Below are 8948 nucleotides of genomic sequence, written 5' to 3' on the forward strand. Positions count from 1 at the left end.
TAAGATGAGTTCAGGCCAGGACTCTTATCAAACATGTTAAGTTTGGGGCAGATCGGACATTGTATGCATGAGTTACAACAACTTCCTGTTTCATAGTATCAATAGCATGCTTTAGCACTTACTAAGAGTTGCTAGCATGTTTGAGAATATTTCTAGCATGTTTAGCACACAATGGCATATTTTACTGTGTTGCTAATAGTGAATAACAATGTAAACCATGTTACTTCCTGTTGACAGTAGGTGGCACTATAACTATAACGAAATATGAACATGAAGATATCTTCAGGCCAAGACTCTGATCAAACATGTGAATACATGACCTAGATTATTATTATTATTTTTTTTATTCTTTTTTTGCAAAATCTTGTCAAATTAATAAATATTACATGAAATGTATTAAAAAAAATTGGTGCTGCTCCCATTAAGCTCAGTGTGCTCTCTTTAAGCTCTTCCACATTTAACATCTATGTAAATACTGCATAAACAGACTTTAAATATTAACTGATGGTTGTCACTTTAAGTTAAGTTAATCAATTTTCTAAGAATTCTGTCAACTCAAATCTGCAGACTGGCTCTGACCTTTGGCAATAGTGTCAGCTTCTCCAGATTGTAAATCAGATTGTAAATTAGTGGAAAATCGGTGCAGAAATTGTGTAGTGTATTCCAGGCTTCATAATGAGGCTAGTTTCTGTGTTCATCGGTTCATCCCCATGAATGAAATGCTTTATTGGTTTGTTTTATTTGATTTTTGAATTTGTGTTACTTAGCTGAATGTAGACTAGTCTAGATGTTGCAATGTACTTAAATGACACTTCACTATGAAAACATAACTGATCAAATTAAATGCCTTGTTGATTGATTTAAGTTTTCTGTTTTTTTGTGATTGACTTTGTACCTTCACTTTGTACCTTCAAAAAAATATTTTTTTCAATTATTATTTAAAAATGTTGTTTAAATTAAACAAGAATTTTAAATAAAACATGATGTGAGCTTAATGGGAACAGGAGTGTGCTTAGAGGGTACAAACATGTACCCATTAAGCACAGCCGGACTTTTTGCATTTATTGATGTATATCTTAATTGAAATGCTTTTGTCATTTAAAATAAAATTCAATATTTTTGTGTGAGAGATTAATCTTTTATTTTAACATAACTTTTTGTACTGAAATCATTATCTTTGTACTGAAATCATTATCTTGTGCACTAAAAATGTCTCAATGTAGATTTTGGTGAGTTTAATAGGTATGCTTATCCTAATTTTGGTGTTATTGCTGGATGCAGAAGGTATGCATTTCATGCATCTACATTAACACAGTGTGTGTATTAAAGGGGTTAAATGACGTCGCTAAAAAGAACATTATGTTGTGTATTTGGTATAATCCAATGTGTTTATGCGGTTTAAGGTTCAAAAAAACTAATTATTTTCCACATAATGTACATTATTGTTGCTCCTTTATGCCCCGCCTTTCTGAAAAGCGTAGAGTTTTACAAAGCTCATCATTCTGAAAACCGAGGTGTATGCTGATTGGCCAGCTATCCAGTGTGTTGTTGGACGGAAATGTTACGCCCCTTACCATACTGTGATGCAGTCACCTGGCACGGCGAGACAAAAACAATAAAACCCATTACAAACGAGGCATTTGTTGCATCCAGTGGGGACATAATTGCTGATTATAATGACTTATGCTGTGTTTTTATGTGTTGCGTTGCGTATCGCGCCGCATAAACATAAAACCATGTCTGCATTTGTGATCTGAAAAAAGACAAACAACAAGCACTACTCTACACTGCTCAAAACTTGCTTTGAATCATCAGTGGCAAATTCTTTAAATATAAAAAACTTACTTACAGGCTGTGAGTCAGAAGTGCCAGACTGTCCTTGCAAAGTTGGAACTGCCCGCTTTATAGAAACAGCCTTTGAGCACAGACAGATTGTAGGCTACTCTTCCAGGAAACAGTCATCAACCTCCATAAAATGCGTAGCACACATCTGAATATTTGGGTTGAACTGTTCTGGCACAGTGTTGTAAATACAACTTAACCACTGATTTCTAGTCATGTCCTCTTTTGGAAGGCAAAACAAAGAAGTTTCGTTTTCACAATGAAACACAGCAACACACATGGCAGGCTTGAGAACGGTGTGGCAGGCAGGCTTGCGGCAACCACATGTGAAGACCCGCTTCATCCGGTGAAAGCCGATCCAGCAATCCACAGTGCAAAGTTGATGTATTTCCTCAGCGACCAGCACGGATCAGCTCTAGGCATGACGAAGCGGATATCATTCTCTTTTGGAAGGCCAAACAAAGTAGTTTCGCTTTCACAATGAAACACACAACATCTCCACAACATGGCGTCGGCAGCAACAACAAAACTACAGCAAGAATAAAAGTTATGCCTTCTTTCATTGCGTGAACATTTGGGCGGTGTTATGCAAATTTTCCCACACAGTGACGTAGACGTGGGGTCATGTTTAAATGAGGCATTTTAGGAGGGCGTGGACAAGTCTTAACTTTTATAAAGAATATCTCTTTGGATTTGAGACTTTAGTCTTTGCAACTTAACAGATCTTTTTTATGCACCAAGAGCTTGTAACACTCCAAGAGAAAGTAAAAAATTGAAATCGCATCATATGACCTCTTTAACATTTATGGTAGGAGTGCACGATACTACACAGAGCCATTGTTAACTGACAAGCTGCGCAAATCCACATTCATTATCAGTGTGGATTTGTGCAGCTTGTCAGTTAACAAGGGCTCTGTGTAGTAACAGCTGATCTAAGTGAAATCACGCACGTGATGGAATTTACCACTGATTAGAGAACCGGCTTTACTGACGAGATGCAAATTAATTATCTGCCGATATTTATCATGCACCCCTAATTTATGGCATATGAAAGCTGCCATATATAAAAAATAAATTAAAACAACAACAAAACCCCGGCCATCTGATTTTTGACTTTTGAAGAACAGAATATTTGCAGAATATCACCTTACTGAGTTAGCAAAAGTTATATAAGCTAGGGCATCTTCATCCCTGATACAGTTTTTAGATGCCTGAGGAACACATTTCATGTTCACTTCAGCCCAAAACAAGAGTGCTATCATACATACTTAGAAATAAAAAAATATTTATGAACAAATGTACAACATCCTGTCATACCACAAAACTTTAGATGTGACCTCGGCTCGTTTCACAAATTCTTTGAGCGTCTTCACGTACAACTTACATCATGTGGGTAAAACATCACATGTCTTGCAAAACTCTTTTCACTCTTATATCAACTCTGTATCTCTTTCCAGCTCGGTGGATATTTCATTCGACATTTAATTTTCCTTAATTCTTCTGGATATTTCAGTGTGGTGCAGTAAGTGAGCAACTTACCCTAACCCTAACTTGCACAGGCGGTGACGTCAGATTTTCTAAAACAGATTTCCTCAAAGATACCATACCGCAAAAATGTCGGAGGGTGTGGGACTTTACAATCAACCACTGACTGGCCACCTTGAGTAATGTCATGGCGTAACAGACAAAAAAATATTTCAAAAACTACTGATCTACTGGGATTTTCACGCACAACCATCTCTAGGGTTTAAAGAGAATGGTCCGAAAAAGAGAAAATATCCAGTGAGCGGCAGTTGTGTGGACGAAAATGCCTTGTTGATGTCAGAGGTCAGATGAGAATGGGCAGACTGGTTAGAGATGATAGAAAGGCAACAGTAACTCAAATAACCACTCGTTACAACCAAGGTATGCAGAATCTCTGAACGCACAACACATCAAACCCTGAAGCAGATGGGCTACAGCAGCGGAAGACCACACGGGGTGCTGCTCCTGTCAGCTAAGAACAGGAAACGGAGGCTACAGTTCGCACAGGTACATCAAAATTGGACAATAGAAGATTGGAAAAACATTGCCTGGTCTGATGAGTCCCGATTTCTGCTGCAACATTCAGATGGTAGGGTCAGAATTTGGCCTAAAGAACATGAAAGCATGCATCCATCCTGCCTTTTCACAACGGTTCAGGCTGGTGGTGGTGGTGTAATGGTGTGGGGGGTATATTCGTGGCACACGTTGGACCCCTTAGTATCAATTGAGCATCGTTTAAACGCCACAGCCTACCTGAGTATTGTTGCTGACCATGTCTATCCCTTTATGACAACAGTTTACCCATCTTCTGATGGCTAATTCCAGCAAGATAATGCACCATGTCACAAAGCTCTGATCATCTCAGACTGGTTTCTTGAACATGACAATGAGTTCACTTTAATCAAATGGCCTCCACAGTCACCAGATCTCAATCTAACAGAGCAGCTTTGGGGATGTGGTGGAACGAGAGATTCGCAAATTTGCAGCAACTGCGTGATGCTATCATGTCAATATGGACCAAAATCTCTGAGGAATGTTTCCAACACCTTGCTGAATCAATTCCACAAAGAATTAAGGCAGTTCTGAAGGCAAAAGGGGGTCCAACCCAGTACTAGCAAGGTATACCTAATAAAGTGGCCAGTAGTTGTGTGTGTATATGTATATATGTATTTATAGGAGTTATTGATCGATTATTATAATTATGCATAACAAATATAACCATGTCAGCAATAACTGTGAGGGGAGTTTAGGGAGTTACAGGATTTTTAAATTGCATTTAACTGCGTAAATAAATTGTAAAACAATTAACAGATCATTATTCTGTATAACAAAACAAATTCATTGAACAAAATTACTTCCTGTTTATACTGAAAATATTACTGAAAATATTACTGAACGTTCACTGTACTTTAACACAAGTCATATGAACTCAGTAACTGATTATTATAGAAGTTATTCAGAGAAGTTGGCAGTGTAGAAGCTACTGCCAAATAATGTCTTCTTGGGTCATAAGGACTGTAGAAAGGGCTACAGGATATGGTTTGTGTATCATCCATCCGTTTCAATGGCGTGGTCTCCACTACCGTGAAACCGAAACAAACATATTTGTTGACACAGGAATTGCAAATTCTGCTGGACAAGGGCTGCTACAGCCAATATTTTCTGGTTCCCATAATGATGGGGGTTGTGTCCAATTTTAGATCTTCACGGACTGAACCGCTTTCTAAATGCTGACAATCAATGATTGTTCTTTCAGATCCAATCAGGGGATTGGTTGGTGAGAATTGACACACACTTTAATCTAGAAATTTTGCCAAAACGCAGGGAGTTCCTGGGATATGCTTTTGGGAGCAAAGCTTACCAGTATCGGGCTCTTCTGTCAGGCTTTGCCTTATCACCCCGCACATAAACAAAATAAATGGATGCAGCATCTGCATCGGCGACTGGCTGATTTAGCCCAGTCTTAAGAGTCTGCACTTCAACATTGGGATGTTATCCTTGCTCATCTAAAGTCTCTGAGGTTGAGACTCAACGGCAAGGAAAGCGTTTTCTCTTTTGCCCATTTAGGGATTGTACAGGATTCGATCACAATGCGGGCACAGCTGTCTCCTGCATATGTCGAATCCATTCTAAACACCCTGAAGAATTTCAGGCTAGGCCAGAAAGTTATTGTATATTACTTTCGGAAAGTTCTAGGTCTTGTGGCGACTGCATCTACGGGAAGCCTTTGGGCGTCCTGCACATGAGACCATTGCAGTTGTGGCTCAGAGCCAGGGGATTTCATCTAAGAGCCAATTCCCAGAGGCATATAATGGTTATGCGCTAAGGGCTTCGTACCCACTCTATGTGGTTCAGAACCCAGTTTCTGACTTTGGGTCCCACTCTAGTCACGTGTTGTCGCAGGGCCTACCCCATCCTAGTGCGGGGGACAAGGCTGTGGTAGCCACTTACATAAGCCGCCAGGGCAGACTGCATTTGCGCCACCTGATCAGTATAGTACAGCAGGTTCTGCTTTGGACACGGGACAAGTTCCTGTCCATCAGGGACAATTACATTCTGGGGCATATGAATGTGGGAGCAGATTCGCTGTCCAGACAAGCTGGGAAACACGAGGAATGGAAACTCCACACCAAGGTAGTCAGACAAATTTTCAAAGTGGAGCTGGACCTCTTTGCTTCACAGGAAACAGCACAATGTCCCCTCTACTTCTCTCTGACTTCTCCAGCTCCCGTAGATCTGGACACTATAGACCATACATGGCCCAGACTGCGTCTTTACACATTTCCTTCAATCGCTCTGCTCTGCCAGGAGTCCTGGCCAAGGTCCGTCAACAAGGGTCTCACCTTTTACCGATAGCGCCTCGTTGGCCAACCAGAGTGTGGTTCTGAGGTCTAATATCCCCCCTTGACGGCTCACCGTGGGCGATTCCGGTCAGGAGAGATCATCTGTCTCAGGCACAGGGGACAGTATTTCATCCCTGACCTGAGCTCTGGAATCTTTATGTCTGGCCTCTGATGGTGACCCAACTAAGAGAAGCTGGGCTTCCAGCTGATGTGGTAGAGACTATTCTAAGTGCTAGGCAGGGTCGTGCAGAGACCTTTGGAGGGACATGTGCTCAAAGTATAAAAGGGGCACATGAAGCACGGCTTTAAATAGGGCTGTGCTCCTTGCTGAGACATGTATCGAAATAGATACTTCTCTATTGATAGCAGCAAATGCCGTGATGCAGTTTTGAAAAAGAAACAGAACAGAAAAGACCATTTTAAGTTTAAAAGTTAAATAAATATTTCTTAATCACTCTGAAAATAGAAAGGGAATTAAATTAGGCCTATTATTATTATTACTGAGTTTACAGGGTATTGTCATTATTTAAGACCTCTTGTGGCTCTCTCCGATGGGTATCCTACCTGAGTATTAACTTTCATCCCGGACTCCATTTCCCATAACCCCTCTACTGGACTGATTACCTACACATGTGTTGCTCATCACTGGCCTATTTAACCAGCATGCTCACTCACACTCATTGCGAAGTATTGTTTTGCCCCGGCTGACATTTCCGAGCAGTTTTCCCTGCCATTCTGAGTTTTCCTGTGTATGACCCTGGACAATTTGACTTCTCTGATTCTCTGCCGCCTACTCGTGTGATCTTGCCTTCTGGAACCTGAAATGGATCCCCTTGCTTCTGACCGATCATTACAGAAGACTTCGCCACCCCCGGATCCAGCAGCGGTCTATCAACTATCCTCCGAGGTCTCAGCCCAAGCTAACGTGTTAGCATCTCACCAGCAGCAACGCCACACGTCTCTCACAGAGGAACTGGTGAGAACGTTGCAATCCATGCAATTGGTCGCGCCTTCACCGAGCCCACCAACCTCTGAGCCTCCACCAACTAATGCATCAGCGAGCCCTCACACTGCTAATCCTTGACTCTCCTTACCAGAGAGGTTTGACGGTACTCCAGATAAGTGTAAAGGCTTCCTCTTACAATGTTCCCTGTTTATGAATAAACAACCATTGTTATATCCCACAGACAACAGTTGCATGGCTTTCATCTGTTCCCTGCTGACTGGGAGGGCGTTGAACTGGGCTACCGCCGTATGGGAGGGCAGGAGCCTGTCATTTCCTTTCTTCAATTAATTCCTTCGTCAGTTTTGAGAGGTATTCGAGCACTCGGCCTGTGGCAAGGAGGTTGGCGAACAGTTGCTCGCAATTCATCAAGGCAGAGATACCGCAGCGGACTACTCCCTCACCTTCAGTACGCTCAAAGCCCAAACCAGTTGGGATACCGGCCCCCTGAAGCTGCATTACCACAAGGGCTTATCCGTGGAATTAGAGTCAGAACTGGATTAGAACTCAGAAAATTAGAATATTACTTAAGACCAATACAAAGAAAGGATTTTTAGAACTCTTGGCCAACTGAAAAGTATGAGCATGTATAGCACTCAATACTTAGTTGGGGCTCCTTTTGCCTGAATTACTGCAGCAATGAGGCGTGGCATGGAGTTGATCAGTCTGTGGCACTGCTCAAGTGTTATGAGAGCCCAGGTTGCTCTGATAGTGGCCTTCAGCTCTTCTGCATTCTTGGGTCTGGCATATCGCATCTTCCTCTTCACAATACCCCATAGATTTTCTATGGGGTTAAGGTCAGGCGAGTTTGCTGGCCAATTAAGAACAGGGATACAATGGTTCTTGAACCAGGTACTGGTAGCTTTGGCACTGTGTGCAGGTGCCAAGTCCTGTTGGAAAATGAAATCAGCATCTCCATAAAGTTGGTCAGCAGCAGGAAGCATGAAGTGCTCTAAAACTTCCTGGTATACGGCTGCGTTGACCTTGGACCTCAGAAAACACAGTGGACCAACACCAGCAGATGACATTGCACCCCAAACCATCACTGACTGTGGAAACTTTACACTGGACCTCAAGCAACGTGGATTCTGTGCCTCTTCTCTCTTCCTCCAGACTCTGGGACATTTCATCAGAGAACATAACTTTGGACCACTCAGCAGCAGTCCAGTCCTTTTTGTCTTTAGCCCAGGCATGACGCTTCTGACGCTGTCTGTTGTTCAAGAGTGGCTTGACGCAAGGAATGTGACAGCTGAAACCCATGTCTTGCATACGTCTGTGCGTAGTGGTTCTTGAAGCACTGACTCCAGCTGCAGTCCACTCTTTGTGAATCTCCCCCACATTTTTGAATGGGTTTGGTTTCACAATCCTCTCCAGGGTGCGGTTAACTCTACTGCTTGTACACTTTTTTTCTACCACATCTTTTCCTTCCTTTTGCCTCTCTATTAATGTGCTTGGACACAGAGCTCTGTGAACAGCCAGCCTCTTTTGCAATGACCTTTTGTGTCTTGCCCTCCTTGTGCAAGGTGTCAATGGTCGTCTTTTGGACAACTGTCAAGTCAGCAGTCTTCCCCATGATTGTGTAGCCTACAGAACTAGACTGAGAGACCATTTAAAGGCATTTGCAGGTGTTTTGTGTTAATGAGCTGATTATAGTGTGGCACCAGGTGTCTTCAATATTGAACCTTTACACAATATTCTAATTTTCTGAGATACTGAATTTGGGATTTTCCTTAGTT

This window comes from Cyprinus carpio, chromosome A20, assembly GCF_018340385.1.
Source record: "Cyprinus carpio isolate SPL01 chromosome A20, ASM1834038v1, whole genome shotgun sequence".
In the NCBI taxonomy this organism is placed as follows: Eukaryota; Metazoa; Chordata; class Actinopteri; order Cypriniformes; family Cyprinidae; genus Cyprinus; species Cyprinus carpio.